Here is an 18,638-nt window from a genome sequence, read left to right on the forward strand (position 1 = left end):
TTTTGAGACTTTGTCACCCTCCTCAGTTAGTTAGGATTCATAGATTGTACGGCTGGAAGGGACCTTGGAAGATCATTTGGTCCAGCCCCCTGCACTAAGCAGGAAAGGTAACTGGGGGTCAGGTGACCCCAGCAAAGTGACTGTCTAGTCTCCTTTTGAAGATTTCCAGGGTAGGCGATTGCACCACCTTTGGAAGGAGCTTATTCCACAGCCTGGACACCTTGACTGTGAAGTTTTTCCTAATGTTGAACCTGAATCAATCTTTCAGGATTTGTGCCCATTACTCCTGGTTTTTCCCTCAGGTGCCCTGGTGAACAATTGCCCACCAAGTGCTTGATGTACCCCTAGTGTAGCTGTAATGCTGCTACCAGGTCCCCTCTCAGCCTTCTTTTCTTCAGGCTGAAGAGTCCCAGATCCCTCAGCCTTTCCTCATATGGCTTGCTGTGTAATAAGACTGATCATATGGGTGGCTCTTTACATTCTCTCAAGCTTGTCCATATCCTTCTTAAAGTGTGGTGCCCAGACCTGGATGCAGTACTCCAGCTGTGGCCTCACCAGTGCTGAGTAGAGCGGAAGACTCACCTCCTTGGTTTTGCTGGAGATGCATCGATTGATGCATGCCCGAGTATTATTTGCCCTACTGGCTACAACATTGCACTGCCAGCTCATACCCATTCTGTGTTCTGTTATTACCCCCAGGTCCCTTTCATTCGTTGTGATAGTCAGTTTGGTGCCACCAAGCCTGTAGGTGTGTTGGGGGTTGTTTGTCCTGAGGTGGAGCACTTTCCATTTCTTGATGCTGAACTTCATCAGGTTCTGATCTGCCCAGCTTGCTAGCCTGTTTAGGTCCACCTGTAACTGTAGCCTAACTTCAAGTGTGACCATGCTCCCCCATAACTTGGTGTCATCCATGAACTTGGCTACTGAGCTCTTCATTCCCACATCCAGCGAGTTACCTGGTCATAACTGGAGATGAAGTTGGTAAAGCAAGACCTGCCCGCGATGAAGATATGCTGGCTGTCATTCAGAATCTTACTTTCTGCAAGCTTATCTCAGATTCCTTGATGAACTTTTCTAGGATTTTCCCTAGGATGGAAGATAGGCTGACTGGCCTATAGTTACCCAGGTCCTCCCTCCTGCCTTTTCTATGGATGGGCGCAACATTGGCCCTCTCCCAGTCCTTTGGGACTTCTCCAGAGCACCACGAGTTGTGGAAGAGTTTATAAGCCTCTTTCTTTTTTTCTTAAGAGGACCGTGATGTCCCTGTTTAGCCAAGAGGGCTTCCTAGCCCTTATGTTACCTTTTTCTCTGCATGGGACTGGACCTTCTTTGTGCTTCAAGGATCATGTCCTTAAGGAACAGCCACTCTTCATGCACACCTTTTGCCTTTGGTCCTGGTCCTGCAGCACTTGCCCTATGAGTGACCTAAGCTTGTTGAAATTTTAATTTTTGAAGTCCAAGACTTCAGCCCTGCTATCAGATTCATCTGTCTTAGGTCAGACAGTGAACATGATAGTTTCATGGTCGCTGTTGCCCAGATTTCCCTCTGTATTTAAGTCAGTCACCAGGTCATCTCCCTGGGCCAGGACCAAGTCTAGCAGAGCATCACCTCTGGTTGGCCCATGCACTTCCTGAGTCAGGAAGAACTCCTTGACACAGATCAGGAAGGATCGTAACTGATCCAACTCGGCTGAGTGTTCCTCCCAGGAGATGTCTGGATAATTAAAATTGCTCATGACGACCATGTTACATGCATGTGCAGCTTCAGTCAATTCTCAGGTGAACTCCAGATTGAGTTCTGCTCCCTGGTTTAGTGGTCTGTAGTATACATCTACAGTTAGGACTGTCTTGCCGCACACCCCTCCCCCTGCAATTTGACCCAGAGGGTTTCAAGCTGTCAATTTTTGGAGCTGATGTCAGCCTCCAAGGAGATGTACTGCTCTTTCACATAGAGAGGAACACCTCCACCTTTCTTCCCCACCTGGTCCCTTCTATGCAGGGTGTAGCCCTCTACAGCTATGCTCTAGTCATGTGAGGAGTCCCACCAGGTCTCCATAATCCCTACTCTCCACTGTGCATTATGATCTAGTAGGAGGACTAGCTTCTCCTGCTTGTTCCCCATGCTCCTGTTAGTATATAGGTACCTGAGTCCTCCTACAGAGGCCCTCATCTTCCTGTCCCACTGATGGAGATCTATTCCCTCAGCTCCCACAAAAGTGACTCTCCCAGTGTCCCTGTCTACAGGATTTACTTGCATGTTGGTCCCTGGTCATGTTTGAATTTGTGTATCCCCGTCCCCCAGCAATCTTAGTTTAGAGCCCTGCGGTGGATGCCATCCTTTCCTCTCTCCCTGAAGTGTGCGCCATGGTCAAGGAATCCAAAGCCTTCTCAGTGGCACCAGCATCGGAGTCACCAGTTCACTTCCTTGATGCATCCTTCCCTTCTGGGGCCATGGCCTGAAACAGGGAGCACAGAAGGAAAGATTACCTGGGCCCCCAACCCCTTGAGTCCAGCACACATTACTCCTGGCCATGTCATTAGTTCCCACATGGATTAGGAGCATAGGGTAGTAATTGAAGGGCTGGATGAGCCTGGGGATCCTCTCTGCTGCATCTTGGATGCGAGCCTCTGGGAGGCAGCAGACTTCACAGGCTAGGGCTCCAGACAGCAGATGGGTCCCACAGTGCCCCGCTGGAGGGAGTCCCCCACCACTACCACCTTGCACCTCCTCTTGGGGGTGGCAGCAAGCTGCTTACCTTCCTCCTCTTTTGGTGTCACCATCAGAGCCTCTTCACATGTGGGGAGGGGAGTGTACCTGTTGTGCAGGGCCAGAGGAGGAGCAGCCCTGGCTCTGCATTTCCTGGAGTATGAGATGACTGTCTTCCAGGTCAATCTGGGTGGGTCTTCTTGGTTAGCCATCATGTTGGTCACCATCTCCATCTCTTTCTCTTCTTCCTTCTTTTGGAGAAGGGTCTGGCAATAGCCATCAATGAAGTCTTCATGGGCCCTGATGGTGTGCAGCTGATGTATTTCCTCCTCAAGCTCCCACACCCGGCCCTCCAGAGACTCCACAAGGGAGCACACCCCACAAGTGGGGGTGCTCCCATGCTCAGTTGCCAGCAGCTCTTCCAGGCAGCCCCCACAGTCCGGGGCCATGGGCTCTGTCTGGGTGAAGGTCTCAGCAATGCCAGGATGCCTGTGGGTATGACAAGTCACCACCGTGGCTGATAGCATCTGTATGGGAATAGTCTATGCTACTACACACAAACTGGCCTGCAAACTGCTTCTCTGGTTTGCAGTCCTGTTTGCTGGCTCCCTGGTCCCAAGGATTTCAGCGTTGACATTGTATTGTTCCAGTGAGCATCAGGCATTCATGGTGCCCTAAACTCTAGGAGTCCCTTTTGTGTTTCTTGTTCCACTTCCCATACACTCAGATGAGTTCCTGATTATGGTAATGCCTCAGTAAGGCCTATTCAGTAGAGTTCTGTTGTCCTTGTGTCTTTACTTTGATTTACCTCTATACTCAAATGGATTTTAATGAAAAAGCCCTCAATGTGAGGGCAGACAGGCATAGAAAATAAGGTCTGCTCTTTATTCTTGTCATGTGTCTTTGTTTATCAGTAGATGTTGGCAGAGAGTTCATTCTTCTGAGAGTCTTAGGCCATAGAGCTACACATTTTTATTTGTACTAGGGTCCTTGTTTCTTATAAAGGACAGTGGGGTGTGGAATTATACAATATTGGAATAAATTTCAGTGATAAAACTATTTGGACTTGATTGTTTCTTCTTAAGGAGAAGAGATGTCAATTCTTTGCTTTGAAAAGTGGCAAAACTTGTTAGGTAAGCTTTTAGGTAGACCTAAGAAGAGACACTTTAATTCTGATATATTCCATATATATCCCCGGCCATATATGCCCCCGGCTTGGCAACTGGTGCCTCTTGGGTCTGGGGGGGCACCCGGGGTCCCCCCTGTGGCTGATTGCTGAGCTGGGGAGGTACGAGGGGGGGGGTGGTCCCTTGTGTTCTTGGCAGCGGACCTGGAAATCTTGCAGGTCCACCACCAAGCGCGTGGCGGAACCCCCCCCCCCACTCCCGTGGCACACTCCATCCACCCCACCATCACAGCATTCATGAGCCATGCCTGGTACCTTGAGGTACATAAAAAAAAAACATATAAAGCTGTGTCTATGGCCAAATCGCTGATTCTCCAAATCAGAATCAAATCTTGAGATTCAGATATGGCCACATTGAATCAAGACAGTGATCCAAACAAAAGTTAGAATTATTCTGAGGAAGGTTGAGAGAGTGTATGTACCAAATCCCTCATGTTTCTGAGGTTAGACCATAAAAAGGACTGGATTCAATTCAAGTACATATTCTCTTTCCCATAGAAGTAAGTGGAGTGGTCTGTGCTCAAAAAGGGCATATACAGTGCAATATTTTGCTGAAATGGTAGATCTGCTTCTGCAACAGACCATTCCCAAGAGACCACACAAAGATTCAGTGTGGTGGTCTCATTGGGTTTATCTGTCCTGCTGTTTGAAGTGTGACTGCAACATAGACAGGCATAACCATGCAATCTGCTTTGTCTAGGTAATAATGGCAGTGGGCTGTGGGCTGTACAAATCCTCCTGGGAGCATGCTTAAGTTGCTAACTCATGCTGCCCTATTTTCATGACTCTTGTTACTTGTAGTAACTAGATACAGCCTAATGTATGTGTTTTCCTAGCTGTCCTAAACTCACTCCTTCACTGCCAAGTAGCCATTAGGGTGGTGAGAAGCTTTGGTCGCTGAATTGATTTGGAGGACATTTGGCCTGATTCGCCGGCCATATCTCCAAATCTGAATCGAATCAGGAGACCCATTAATCTCTCCTAATTGAATCGGAATCCTCTGAATCTATTTGGATTCTATGATTTGGCCATAGACATAACTTTTATATGTTTTTTTACATACTTCGAGGTACCAGGTGCAGCTTGTGAATGCTGAGATGGTGGGGTGGATGGAGCATCCCGCAGGGGGAGGGTCTCCCATGCGCTCGGCGGCGGACCTGTAAGTGGATCAGAAGTACTTCTGGTCTACTTCTAGGGTCCGCCTGAGAGCATGCAGGGGACCCCCCCTGCCCCCGGCTTGGTAACTGGTGCCTCTTGGGTCTGGGGGGGCACCCGGGGTCCCCCCTGTGGCTGATTGCTGAGCTGGGGAGGTATGAGAGGGGGGGTGGTCCCTTGTGTTCTTGGCAGCGGATCTGGAAATCTTGCCGGTCCACCACCAAGCGCGTGGCGGAACCCCTCCCCCCACTCCCGTGGCACACTCCATCCACCCCACCATCACAGCATTCATGAGCCATGCCTGGTACCTTGAGGTACATAAAAAAAAACATATAAAGCTGTGTCTATGGCCAAATCGCTGATTCTCCAAATCAGAATCAAATCTTGAGATTCAGATATGGCCACATCAAATCAAGACAGTGATCCAAATCAGCAAATTGAATCACTGTCTCATGAATCAGGCTGAATCCAAATTGAATACTGCCTGCTTTGCACACCCCGAGTAGACATACTCATTTTCACGATGAACATAGACATTTTATGTCATGCTCGACCATCAAGGAATCGCACTATGGTGGAAAATGGTTATAAATGTCTGAGGGGTGTGGGGAGTGGGAAAGGGAGGATCTCTGGTTGCATTGGTAGTGTGATTTAATGAATGACTTACCTTTCTGATTTTAATGCTTTTTAATAAAAGTCTGAAAAGTCAAAAAGTTAAAAGTCGGTCAGTTTCTATTCCAGCAGCCAGCTTCTTCCTCCTCCCCCTCTCCAGTATCGCTTCCTTCCATTTTCCCATGTGTTAGATAGCCCTCCCTCTAGAATCTTTTTCAGTTCACTTGTGTGAGTACATCTCTGTTTCTGTAGTATATTCTCTTCTCAATCCAGTGATTGCCAGTGATATCTGTCATGGCCACTTCATGTATGATAATTTGAGGAAGAATGAGATTTTGAATCCATGGAAATTTTTTTAAGCCCCCTCCACCCACAGTGTACACAACTACACATTCAATTAATTAGCAGGGATAAACTCTGATGCAGTTCACGTTAGAGTCAGCTGCTCCTAGTTGTAGTGTCTTTATGTGCTACTGAAACTGCAGCAATTGGAGCTGGGATAGAGCAGCTCCGGGGCTGGCGGGATGGTGGAGTGTGCTAAAGAGTGGGGAAAATTTAAAATAATCACTAGAAGCTGACTTAAAAAAAAAAAAAAGTTTTCCTGAAAAATTTCAACTGATAAACTGAAGATTTTAGTTTAGTTAAAAAAAACAACAAACAAAACCCCCCCCCTGAAAAATTTCATTAAAAATGAATATTTCAATTGGAAATGATTTTTGATATTTAAAAAGTGTTTCACTCTATAGATGTAATTGAAAGGATTCTAAAATGCTTTAGTCAGAGTATTGAGTATCTGTAAGACGTAACACTGATAAAAGCCACTCGTTAGATAAGAATTTGAATAATGACAAATGACACCAGAAAGGAAAATATGTGAAATGCATCTTGTTTAAAAAAAAAAAATGCCCCAGTTTTTAAAACCAAAGCATTTTTTCAGTTTAATTACCATTAAATTGAAAAAGATATTTAGAGTACCAAGATTTTTCTTGGTATAGAATAAATATGCTCAACTTACTATTTCATAGAGATAAATTTCGATATATTATTTAGGATGGAGTGTTGTAGGTGTGATTGTCCAGGAAATGTTGAGAGGCAAGGTTGTTTTTTTTTTTTTCCTGATATCTTTTATTGGGCCCACTGTATAGTTGGGTGAGCTGTTAGACAAGCTCTCAGCATCAGATGCCCTTCCTCAGGTTACCTCATGCTAATAGCTTGTCTAACAGCTCTCCCAACTGTACAGTTGGTTCAATAAAAATGTATTATTGGCATTCTAGCATCACACCCTTTGTTACGTGTGCTCTTCCTACACAGAAGATGCAATCCCTGCCCTGAATTGCCTGCAGAATTTTATCTCTCTCTCCCTTCTATTCTGGACCATGGACAATTGGAATATAGTTAAAATGGTTAAAAATGAATACATTGAGAGTAGTAATTAAAAATGTCAAAACCAAATATGCTCTTGAATGATCTTGAACATCACAAAGAGAGTGAAATTGATGAAAAACATTTAATCTCTGTTTGAAACTGGGATATGCCTAGAATAGGTTAAATTCAATAATGTTCATTCAGCTGCTGTATGTTGAAGAACTATTGATTAGAGGTTTTTTTCCCCAGTTATATCCTGTGTGTACCACTGCCAATAAAAGCCCTGAGATGGAATGGGTAAGTTAAGATTTGCGTTGGGCTGCATTACTTGTCCACATTTCACTGTCCACTGGATCAAAGCCAGTCCAGGTCAGCACTAAGTAGTAGCCCAAGGTCTTTTCCTTATCATGGCCTCTGTGAATGTTTTGTTTTAATTCAAATTTCCATCAGACAAGTATCCAGATGACAGATACCACCATTTTAGTTTGTACTAATTGGCATCTTTAAAAGGTAGCCTTAATTTGATTAGTGAGGCTGAAGACTGAATGAGTATGAAGGATAAACTACACCCCTGTGCCCAGGGTCTTGAGTGAATCAGATTGGCAGTAGAGAATTTGCCACAGGACACTGTTTAGTAAAATATTTTTTCCCTGTTTAGCAATTGTGACAATTCCTGAGGGTATATGTGGTTTCATTAGAAAAGTACTGTAAAATCTCTTCCTTTGTCAGCTGAATTTCTGTTGCTAGCAGAGTCATATGCTCTTAAATGTCACTAATTATGGCTGTTTTGTTTTCTATTGCATTTATTACTCTGACACCTGTCAAATCTCCTGGATTTTTCAAAGCAGCCAGTAGTAATTAATACTCCCTGGCTATCTTTCTTAAGCAATATTTGGAGCTATTAAAAGCTTCAATCCAGCAAAATGTATAAACACATCTTTAAGCATGTGATTAGCTCCAACCTCCCTGAACACCTTGCTGGATTCAGTTTAAAATACCTACCCCCCAGACAAACAAACAAACAAACCAAAACAAAACAAAGCAAACCTAAATTTAACTACTTTTAAAGGGGTGGAGGGGGGGGATTGTTTTTTAATAAAATTAATTTAATTTAAGTTAAATTAATTTAAGAAGTACACATTAAGGCACTTCTCCTGCTGTCATTCCCATATGCTAAACCTACAATAAAGTATAAGGGAAAAATGTCAAGGTTCAGATAAGACTGTAAAAAAAAAAATAGAGGAATTTCCAAAGTGATGCTCTTGTGTCACCGCATATTTAAGACACTCAATTATGAACTCCATTTTTTTATTTGACTAGTTCTTTGCCTTTCCTTGAGCAGAAGGAAGACTCAGAATGTCTAGGGATTCAAGCTGCTTATATATGATTCTTATATCTTTGTAGCAGCATAATGTTCTCAGGGTCTGAAACATGCACCTGCCCTTGTTTTCTAACAAATGAAAAAATGAAGACAAGATGAAATCAATGAGGAAAGTATTTGCTACTGGCCATTTTCTTCACAAAATGGAAGGTGCAATTTAACTTGTGTAATTTTATATACATCACATTGATTTCTACCAAAGGACTAGCAGGAAAGTGGAGCCCTAAAGGCCCATTGTTAATGTGGCTCAAGACTTCCACCATTATAATAGCAACGTGCAAATTCTACTTGTTAGAAAACTGAGGTTCTGAAACCATCTAAAATATTTTTTTCTTGATGAAAGGCAAGAATGAGCTGTATAAATATTAAGTGCCAACAGTCTCAATATCTCAGTGCCTTCTAAGAAAAGATTTAAAAAGTGGATAATATTTCTCTCTCTTACCTAGGGAGTAACTGGAATTTGTATGCATATGAGAGAGAACCGTTACCTCTTCCTTTTTGACAGCTTTGTCTGAAGTATCATCGTATGAGAAGGATAAAGAAATTATTCTTGATTTTTGTGTTGAAGTTGATAAGACCTGTGGCCACATCCCTCAGTAGGTGAGTACAAAAACTTTGGGCCAGTTGCCCAGAAAGCTCTGTCCTTTGTGGATTTGACATTTTAGCATTGATTCTTGTTTCTGTGGAAGGCAGCTGTCAAGGGAAACATGCACCTGTGGTAGGAGGTGCTCTTCTGGGTAACTTGGTTCAGTGCTATGGAGGACCCTTAGAATCCTAGAATCATAGAAGTAGGGTCAGAGGGGACCTTGTAGATCTTCAAGTCCGACCCCCTGCCTGGGCAGGAGGAAAACTGGGCTCCAATGACCCCAGCCAGGTAGGCATCAAGCCTCTTCTTAAAGACCCCCAGGGTAGGAGCCAGCACCACTTCCCTTGGAAGTTGGTTCCAGATCCTAGCCACCCTAACTGTGAAGTAGTTCCTACGGATGTCTTATCTAAACCTACTCTCCAACAACCTGTGGCCATTATTCCTTGTTATCCCTGGGGGTGCTAGGGGAAACAAGGTCTTCCCCCAAACCCTTCTGGTCCCCCTTAGTGAGTTTATAGATGGTCACCAGGTCCCCCCTCAGCCTTCTCTTGTGAAGGCTGAACAGGTTCAGGTCCTGTAGCCTCTCATTGTAGGGTCTTCCCTGCTGTCCCCAGATCATGCAGGTGGCCCTCCTCTGGAACCTCTCAATGTTGTCCACAACCCTCTTGAAGTGGGGTGCCCAGAACTGGACACAGTACTCCAGCTGTGGCCTGACCAGTGTCGTGTAGAAGGGGAGGATCACCTCCTTGGCCCTGCTTGAGATGCACCTGTGGATGCACGATAAGGTCCGGTTAGCCCTCCCGACCATGACCTTGCGTTGTCGGCCCATGTTCATCTTGGAGTCAATAACAACTCCAAGATCCCTTTCTGCCTCCGTGCTCTCAAGAAGGGAGTTTCACATCTTATAAGCTTGCTGCTGGTTACTACTGCCCAAGTGCAGCACCCTGCACTTGTCCATATTGAAACGCATCCTGTTTTTGTTAGCCCACCCCTGCAACCTATCCAGGTCTTGCTGCAGTTTTTTCCCTCCCTATTAGTGTGCCCACATCACCCCAAATTTTGGTATCATCAGCAAATTTAAACAGTTTGCTTTTCACCCCGTTGTCCAAATTGCTGATAAAGAAATTGAACAGTGCGGGCCCAAGGACCGAGCCCTGGGGGACTCTGCTGCCCACTTCCCCCCGGGTCGAATATGACCTGTCCACCACCCTCTGAGTATGACCCTTCAGCCAATTTGCAATCCATCTGACTGTGTAGGCATCAATGCCACAGTCGCCTAGTTTTTTAATGAGGATGGGGTGGTCGACAGTGTCAAAAGGCCTCGCTGAAGTCCAGAAAGACTACATCCACGGCGACACCTGCATCCAATGCTTTTGTGATTGTAAAGGCAATCAGGTTGGTCTGACATGACCTGCTCCTAATGAAACCGTGCTGGTTGCCCTTGAGCATCATCCCCGATGTCAGCCCATCACAGATGTGCTCCTTGATGATCTTCTCAAAGAGTTTCCCCAGGATTGAGGTAAGACTGATGGGCCTATAGTTTTTTAAAGGTGTGGGGACCACATTGGCTATCTTCCAATCATCTGGCACCTGGCCCGAGCACCACGAGTGCTCATAAAGCCGTGCCAAGGGCCCTGCAATAACGTCTGCTAGCTCCCCCAACACCCTGCACCCTGGGCTGGAGAGCATCTGGACCTGCTGATTTGAACACATCTAGCCCCTCCAGAAGCACTCTAACCCAGTCCTCCTCAACCTTAGGTCTGGAGGCGTTCCCCTCAAGTCCGCCTTGAATCCTGGTGGGGGAGTCCCGGTCCCTGCACAAGAAAACGGAGGTGAGGAATTTGTTAAAGAGGTCTTTCTTCTCCTCTGGCGCAATCACCAGATTGCCCAGCGTATCTTGCAGGGGCCCCACGTTTCCCGATGCCTTCTACATCCTCCCTATATATTTGAAAAAGGACTTTTTATCATCTTTGATCTTGGATGCTAGTCCTAGCTCTATGTCCGCCTTAGCCTTCCTAACAGCCCCCCTACAGGCCCGAGTAGTGGAGGTATACTCCTATTTGGAGATAGCCGCCACCCCCCCCCTTCCACCGGGTGTATGCCGCCTTTTTGGCAACCAGGCATTCTTGGACATCCTTGGTGAGCCAGGGGGGCTTTTGGGCACTCTTGCCCCCCTTGCTTCTTGTTGGGATTGTCACCCCTTGGGCTCTGAGTATCATCTCCTTAAGGAATGACCACTCATCTTGGGCACTGAGTTCCTCTGCCCTTGAGAACCCCAGTGCCTCCCCAACAATCTCCTCAACTAGTTGAAGTTGGCCCTCTTGAAGTCTAGGGCTACCGCCTTGCTGCAGACCTTTGTACCCTGTGCTGGATGATGAATTCCAGCAAGCGATGATCGCTGTCACCAAGGTGGTTAAGGACCTGGAGCCCCCTTACCAGATGCCCTGTTGGACCTGGTCACAGGCAATTTCCTCTGGTGGGACTGTGCACCTCCTGGGTTAAGTGGAGGTCCTGTATCTCAGCCAGGAACCTCCTGGAATGGTCTGACCTGGCTGACTGGTCCTCCCAGCAGATGTCTGGGTAATTTAGATCACTCATGACAACTACATCCCTTGCCTTAAGTGCCTCTGCAAACTGGCCTGAAAATTCCCGGTCCAGCTCCTCCCCTTGGTTGGGGGGTCTGTAGTAGACCCCCACTGTTAAATCCCTCTCCCCATGACCCCCTTGTATCTTGACCCAGAGAACTTCAGCTTGCCCCTCCTCCGACCCCATTTTGCTGGCAGAGGATGTGTATTGCTCTTTGACATAGAGTGCCACACCCCTTCCCTTCCTTCCTTCTCTATCCCACCTGTAGAGCCTATAGCCCCTAATGCTAACTGCATTAGAAAAGGATGTCTACTGTCTGGAAATTAACCTGATTTGTTATAGGTAGCCTGTATAACGAGAAGAGCACTGGGGTAATATTTTTCTGGCAGCAGGCATTGCTCAGGAGGCAGGCTGTCATTTCTTAGAACATTGCACTTATCCTCAAAAGGAGTTAGGTTAGTATTCAAAGATGGGAACCTTGAGGTTAGTCATTGGGCAAAACAGTCTTCTTGCACAGTGTTCTTGATTTGAGTCTTTAGGTGTTACAATTTATGCATAATAACCATCCTCATCCAACCATGAATGAACAGAGATTTACTAATCATAGATAAAAGGAGGTAGGTATGTGTGTGTGTGTGGTTATATTTTTATTTATATATATTTAAATGCTCATATATACAGGTTTCCCTTGATTTATGTGGTATATGCATTCCTGGAGAACGGCGCATAAAGTGAATTTGCATAAAGCAAATCTAGTTTACAATGTAACAAATAGGGATAGGTTCCCATGGCATTGAGGCAGGGAGAGAGGGAGTGAAGCTGGGACTAGGGAGGGGGTGAGAGGAGGGGTGCTGCTCCTGGGGCTGCACAAGGCAGCAAAGCAGAGGGAACAGAGCAGCACAAACCTCAGCCCTGGCTGCATTGGCCCCGGGAGCGGTCAGCGCCAGCCACCTGCAGCTGCTGGGCTGCACCATGCTCTGCCTGTCCCACCCCCCCCCCCCATGCCTGGGCTCCACTTGTCCCCACTCACATTTGCTCCTGGCCTGTGCTGTGCCCTGGTGCAGGCAGTTGGTGTTGGCTGCTCCAGCATGGGCTGGGGTGAGTGCTGTGCCCTTTGCCGCCTGGGGCTCTGCTTGTCCGCACTCACCCCAACTTGTGCTGGAGTGGCCCTGGAAGCAGCAGACACCAGCTGCCTGCACCAGGGCATGGCGCAGCCCAGGAGCAGAAATGAGTTGGGACAAGCGGAGCCGAGGCACAGGAGGACAGGCAGAGCATGGTGCAGCCCAGTGTCTGAAAGCCGCTGGTGCCAGCTGCTCCCAGGGCCATTGCATCCAGGGCTGGGGTGAGTGCCTTTCTCTAACCTCAGCTTTGCTGCCTAGTGCAGCCCAGGGAGCAGCACCCTCCCCCACCCTTTCCCTAGTCCCAGCCTCCCTCCCATTCTCACCACCAGGGGAACCTATCTCTCTTTCTTACATTGTAAAGTGCGTTTGCTTTATGTGAATTCAATTTATGTGTCATTCTCTGGGAATGCATGTACTGCATAAATCGAGGGAAGCCTGTATAGACAGCTAGCGCTGCCAGAACTACTTTTCTGCCTATCTTATAAAGGTATCAAATTCTACCTAAGATTTGTTTTGCTCTAGTTTTTACACTAATTCCAGACCAGAGTTTTGTTAAACTAGATTCCAAGGCATTTAAAAGAAGATACCATCTCTAGTTTCTTTTCCTGTAAAAAAACAAATTCATGTTCTCCTTTTGTTCCCCCAAACCAACACCTGTATTGATTTCATAGCTATTTGAGGTACAGTACTGCTGAAAAGCATCTAATAACCTTTGGAAGTCTAGTCAGGATTATGACATTGATGATGCATCATTTGCATAGAGCAAGACAAAGGTAGTAGGGTCATTCAATATCATGGGTTCATGGAATTGATTCCCTGTTAGCACCTGTTTTAGATCATTTAAGAATAAATTAAAAAGTAGCAGAGCAAGCAAACATCCTTGTGGTACCCCTTTCTTAGTTTGGAAACTATTGACAGGGCACCACTGATCTGATAACATGCCCTAGATGCTGTATTTGAATAGTAAGTCATGCTTAATTGTAAGAGAGCTTTATCTATTAATGTTATTGCCAGTTCCTTCCACAATTTTAATGTATCTATGGATTCAAAAGTTCCCTTTAGATCTATGAAGGCTACATATTAGTGATTTTGTGTTTTTATCCATTTGGATGCTAAATGGTACAACACTAAGCAATGGTCCATGCAAGTATACCTTTCTCTGAAACCAGCTTGTTTTTCTCCCAAAATATTATTTTCAGAAGTCCATGTCTGAAGGTGGAAAAAGCAAACAGCTCCCAAATATTTCAGCTGGACTACGAATAGGACAATATGATGCAGGAGATCTCTCTTGTCCTCATTTTTTAATTTTAATTTTTTTAAATTGGGGCTGCTATTTTCATTCCAATGGTTTGGCTATCTGTCTTCTAAATAATTATATGAAAATTATATTAACACCTGTTAATAAGTTCCTTGAAGATTTCTGGGGGAAGAAAATCAAGACCAGTGGCCTTTCCATTTCTCAGTAAGGATATATATGATCTTGAGATTCAGAAATGAGGTAGTGATCTCCATGCGGCGTAACAGATAAAATTTCCTTCAGCAAGAAGCCATCAATCCCTTCACCATCTGCAAGTAAGATGTTAAACTTATTTTTTTAAAAAACAAGACCCACTCATCTTCAGGAATATACACTTTGGAAGTTAAGCAGACTCTTTTGTCGTTATTTTTTCCTGAGGCTAGCAGATCCTCTCATTTAATATTGTTTCTTATTGCCTTCAATTCATTTTGCATGGTCTTTATTAATATTCTTGATATGTTAGAAATTACCACAATCATTTTTAAACTTGCATTCCTTCACAGGTTCTATTAAATCATCTTTAGCTTTAGGACAGTCCTTATCGAACCATGGTTTTTACCACTGAAACCACCTATTCCCAGCAAAGACTCTGTCTTCTGTGAGGGCGTTGTCCAGCTGTTGGAGAAATTCTTTGTATCTGAGTCATTTTTTGGGTTCTTGTACTTTGGGGATATGAATAAGTGGCCCAAGAAAATGTCTTTGAGCAGAGCAACACATTTTTCATTATTCATTTCATAATTCATTATCCCATTGCGTTGTCTTATTGATTACTTCTAATTTTGGGGCTAGTTGTATGGTTTTAGGAGAAGGATCCCCCATAATGGAAATCTAGAGAGAAAAGGAAACAGTCACTTTCCATACATGGTAACATTTCAAATACTTACTCCACGTATATTAGTTCTGTTAATAAACAGTCCACTTGCTCCTTCAGTTGTAACAGATGTGAAGGCCCCAGACACCAGTTTTATCTATGAAGGGCTCTAAAATTCTCATCTGCAATACATTTCATGAGGATCATCCTCCTTCTTTTAATTTCTTATTACATAAGATTCCTGGACAGATTCCCCATATTTTATTTAGGACATCTTCATTATCATGGGTGTCAGTGCCACCAATTCTAGCATTAAAATCACCTGCTATTATTATTTCTAATTCTGGGAATTTATTTTGGATCATCTCAAGAGCATTATGTAATAATTCCTGTTTCAAGATTGCACTGGATCTTGATGTGAATGTGGGAAATGAAATAAACATTAATAAGAATCAAGGGAGGTCTGCCATAAAATTTTATGAGGACTGCTAGTAGATAGTTTGAGTCTTTTTCAATATCTAATCCCTCAATCAGTCTCCTTATTACCATCAGTATAACCTAGCCTCCCTGCAACAATCTTTTAGTTTTATCCTTCAAGACATTTTTATAAAATGAAATAAGTCCAGGAATGTACACCATCTTCCCATACTTTATCTTTTATAAAATCACAATATCAAAATCATTAATAAAAATTCTCCATGAGTCAGATAATTTATTTGACAAGTCAGCCGTGTTCTATACCAAAAGACCAATCTCACCTAGGGATGTAGTAATTTGCTTCTCCTTAGAAGGAGAGAACTAAGCCTTCTCTCTTTGTAGAAGGCTTAGTTGAACCTCTGAAGGATTTAATTTTGGGTACATAAATAATAATAGTTTTCAATAGCTGGGGAGAGATTTTAAATCTTTTGGCTAAAAGTCATGCAATTCTGAGTTTCATATAAACAGTTCTGAACTCTTTTATATGGATAAATATTGAATGTTTTGCCTTCTTAGTCTTCATTTTCTCTCTCTAATAGAGCTATGACTAATAAAAATAGTAGAAGTTTGGTCAGTCAGATTCTAAATCTGTCACTTGATTGATTGTAATGAAATCCTCACTCTTCAAGGTTTTGTTGTTATTAGGTCTGTTCTTTGAACTTTCCTTGTATATCAGTTTTCTTTTAATTGCCTTAAATAAAATATTGTGTGCTTTTTCATGTGATTTTAAATCAAAGATGAATTTCTGATTTCTATTAATTTGATTAAAAGTAGAATATTTCTTTCTTTCTTTGTTTTAATCGTAGCAACTACAAAAGACACAAGAGATACTTGAGGGGCTTGGTAGTCTGCGGCCTTCATTTTCCCATTTCAGGGCTGATTCATGTGTCCAGGTTTTATTTTCTGGGAAAACAGAGCCAGGCAGCGAGTTAAAACTCTCACTCAGGTTGGATTCAAGTAAGGGATAGGCGAGGGTTCGATAAATCTACATTAAAATTTACTTTACCCGCAGTGCCTATAGTTGGTGATGTGAAAAGTAGGTTTTAGGATCTATAGGAATCATTGTAAAGTAGGGCTAGAAGGACCTCCATAAGGTCATATAGTTTAGCCTACTGTTCAAGGCAGGACCATCCCTGATTAAATCATGCCAGTTATGTTATGTCTAACCTGCTTTTGAGACTCTCCATCCTTGGAAATTTTATAGCTTTTCTAGGTGGCTTATTCCAGTGTTTGACTACCCTCATAGTCGGAAAGTTCCTCCTAATTTCTAGCCTAAATTTCTACTGCTAGTGCTTGAGGGGATTGCTCCTAGTCTTGTCCCCTACAGCCACAGAGAAAAACCTATCTCCATCCTCTCTAATAGCTCTTTAGTTATTTGAAGACTGGTATCAAATCCCCTCTCAGTCTTCTCTTCTCCAGACTAAATAACACCAGCTCTTTCAGTCTTTCATCATTTGCCTCTAAGGTCCTTCTCATTTTTGTTGTCCTGCATTGGACTCTTTCCAATTTGTCAACATCTTTCTTGAAGTGTTTGGCCCAAAAGTAGACTCAGTATTCCAGGTGAAGCATCTGTGCAGAACAGAGTGGAAATCAGTTCCCTTGATTTGCAAGTGATGCTCCTATTAATCCACCCCAGTAAAATATTGGATTTTTTTTTCAACAAGAGCAAGCTGTTGGCTCATTTTCAGCTTGTGGTCCACTGTAACCCCTAGGTCCTTCTCTGTAGTACTGCACCATAGCCACTCATTCCCCAGTCTGTATTTGTTTGTGCAATTATTCTGTCCCAAGGGCAGGATGTTACACTTGTCCTTGTTGAATCTCATCTTATTGACTGTGGACCATTTCTTCAGTCTATCCAGGTCATTCTGGATTCTAACCACACCCTCCAAAGTATCTATAACTCCACCTAACTTGGAGTTAGTATAGTAAACCTATACTTTGTCCACAGATTTTCTAAGGGTCACTCAATCCTATTGTCCATAATATTAAACAATAGTGGGCCCAAGGCAGATTCCAGGGTCTGTTCCTCATTACTGATTTTTTTTTAATTTTTTTTTTTTTATTTTTTTTCCTTCCAGCATCTCAATTGTTCTAAATTGTGTCATTGGTCTATTGGTGGGGGTATTACTGGGTTGAAGAGTTATTTTAAGGCCTCTTTTAACAATTAGTTCTGTAATTTTCTGCTGTGTTGGTAAATTGCTATTTATTGACAGCAGACATGTAGAAACAAAAGATGCCTCCATTGTGGGTGGGCTAAAGATCATATTTCCAATGGTAAGAGCTCTCCGTTATAAACCAATTATTGAGATCTAAGAATGCCTTCCTTAAGACACACTGGATCTTTAGCACCAAGCTGAAAAACAGATGTTGACGAAAACACCAGCTATTATGCAATAAAATAGAATAAAAGAAAATAATGTAAAGGAAAAACTAAGCCAAAGGTTATATAAACTATCAAAACTTAAACAGCCTAAATCAGATAAAGTAAATGCATTTTGTATTTAGAGTAGCCAGAGGCCTTTGGCTACTGCCTAGGGTGGCAACTGTTTGTATAAGGGGGAAACATCTAGCTTACCCAAGTGGAGACGATTCCTCCGATGCCATCCCAACCAAACTCCTCTATTCAGCTTCATAGCCCAAAAAGTGAGTAAGGTGTAAAACTGGTAATGGTCTGCATATTTTTCACATTTAATACCACTTTTGGTTGTATAATGCAAAACACTTTTAGCAATTTTTATTTTCCTCCATTTTTCTATAACATCTCTGTGCTTCAAAAACGTGGTTAATTTTCTTGTTGTTTCCCTGCTGTAGTAGTATTGAAAGTAGTAGCAGCCATTTTTCTGCATTATTTTTTGTCCGAGGGGAAAAAGAAATAAAGTGAAAACAAATCTTGATGGCTCAGGAAATTATAATAGTCCAAAGAGGCTTTCTCATCTAGGCCTTCAGTTCAAGTAGGTCAAATTTAGCCCATATTGGTGATGAAGAACAACAAAATCTGTTTATAATAGTAAATATGTCTGTCTGTCTGTGCGTCCATGCATGCGTGCATCCATTTAAAGGCATAAATAACATCTTTGTAGGCATTTTCAGCAGAGAGTTGAAGAACTGATTGTGATGTGGATACTGAATCAACACAGTTAACTGTTCCATCCGGCTGTGGGAGTTATGGCTTTAAAGACTAGGGATAGAAATTACACAAACTGATATAAGTGATAAGAAAATGGTTTAAATCTGTAACAGAGCAGAAGTTCAGTACACACAGACTGGTTTCAAAATGGCTGAAACCGGTTTAAGATAGGTCTGGATGGATGTAGTAGTAGACTTTAATGTTTTAAGTTAAACTGGTCTGTGGAA

The 18,638-nt window shown here is 43.4% G+C and overlaps 1 long non-coding RNA gene across 1 annotated transcript in view; it reads left to right on the top strand.

Annotated features, from left to right (window-relative positions):
- Positions 1-16,025, top strand: part of LOC132248577 (uncharacterized) — a 33,021-nt gene extending 16,996 nt beyond the window's left edge. The window contains exons 2-3 of the long non-coding RNA XR_009459823.1: positions 8,853-9,006; positions 13,899-16,025. This is a non-coding gene — a long non-coding RNA (uncharacterized LOC132248577). The remainder of the gene's footprint in view (positions 1-8,852; positions 9,007-13,898) is intronic.
- Positions 16,026-18,638: the final 2,613 nt, after the last annotated feature.

Source organism: Alligator mississippiensis, chromosome 2 (assembly GCF_030867095.1).
Source record: "Alligator mississippiensis isolate rAllMis1 chromosome 2, rAllMis1, whole genome shotgun sequence".
In the NCBI taxonomy this organism is placed as follows: Eukaryota; Metazoa; Chordata; order Crocodylia; family Alligatoridae; genus Alligator; species Alligator mississippiensis.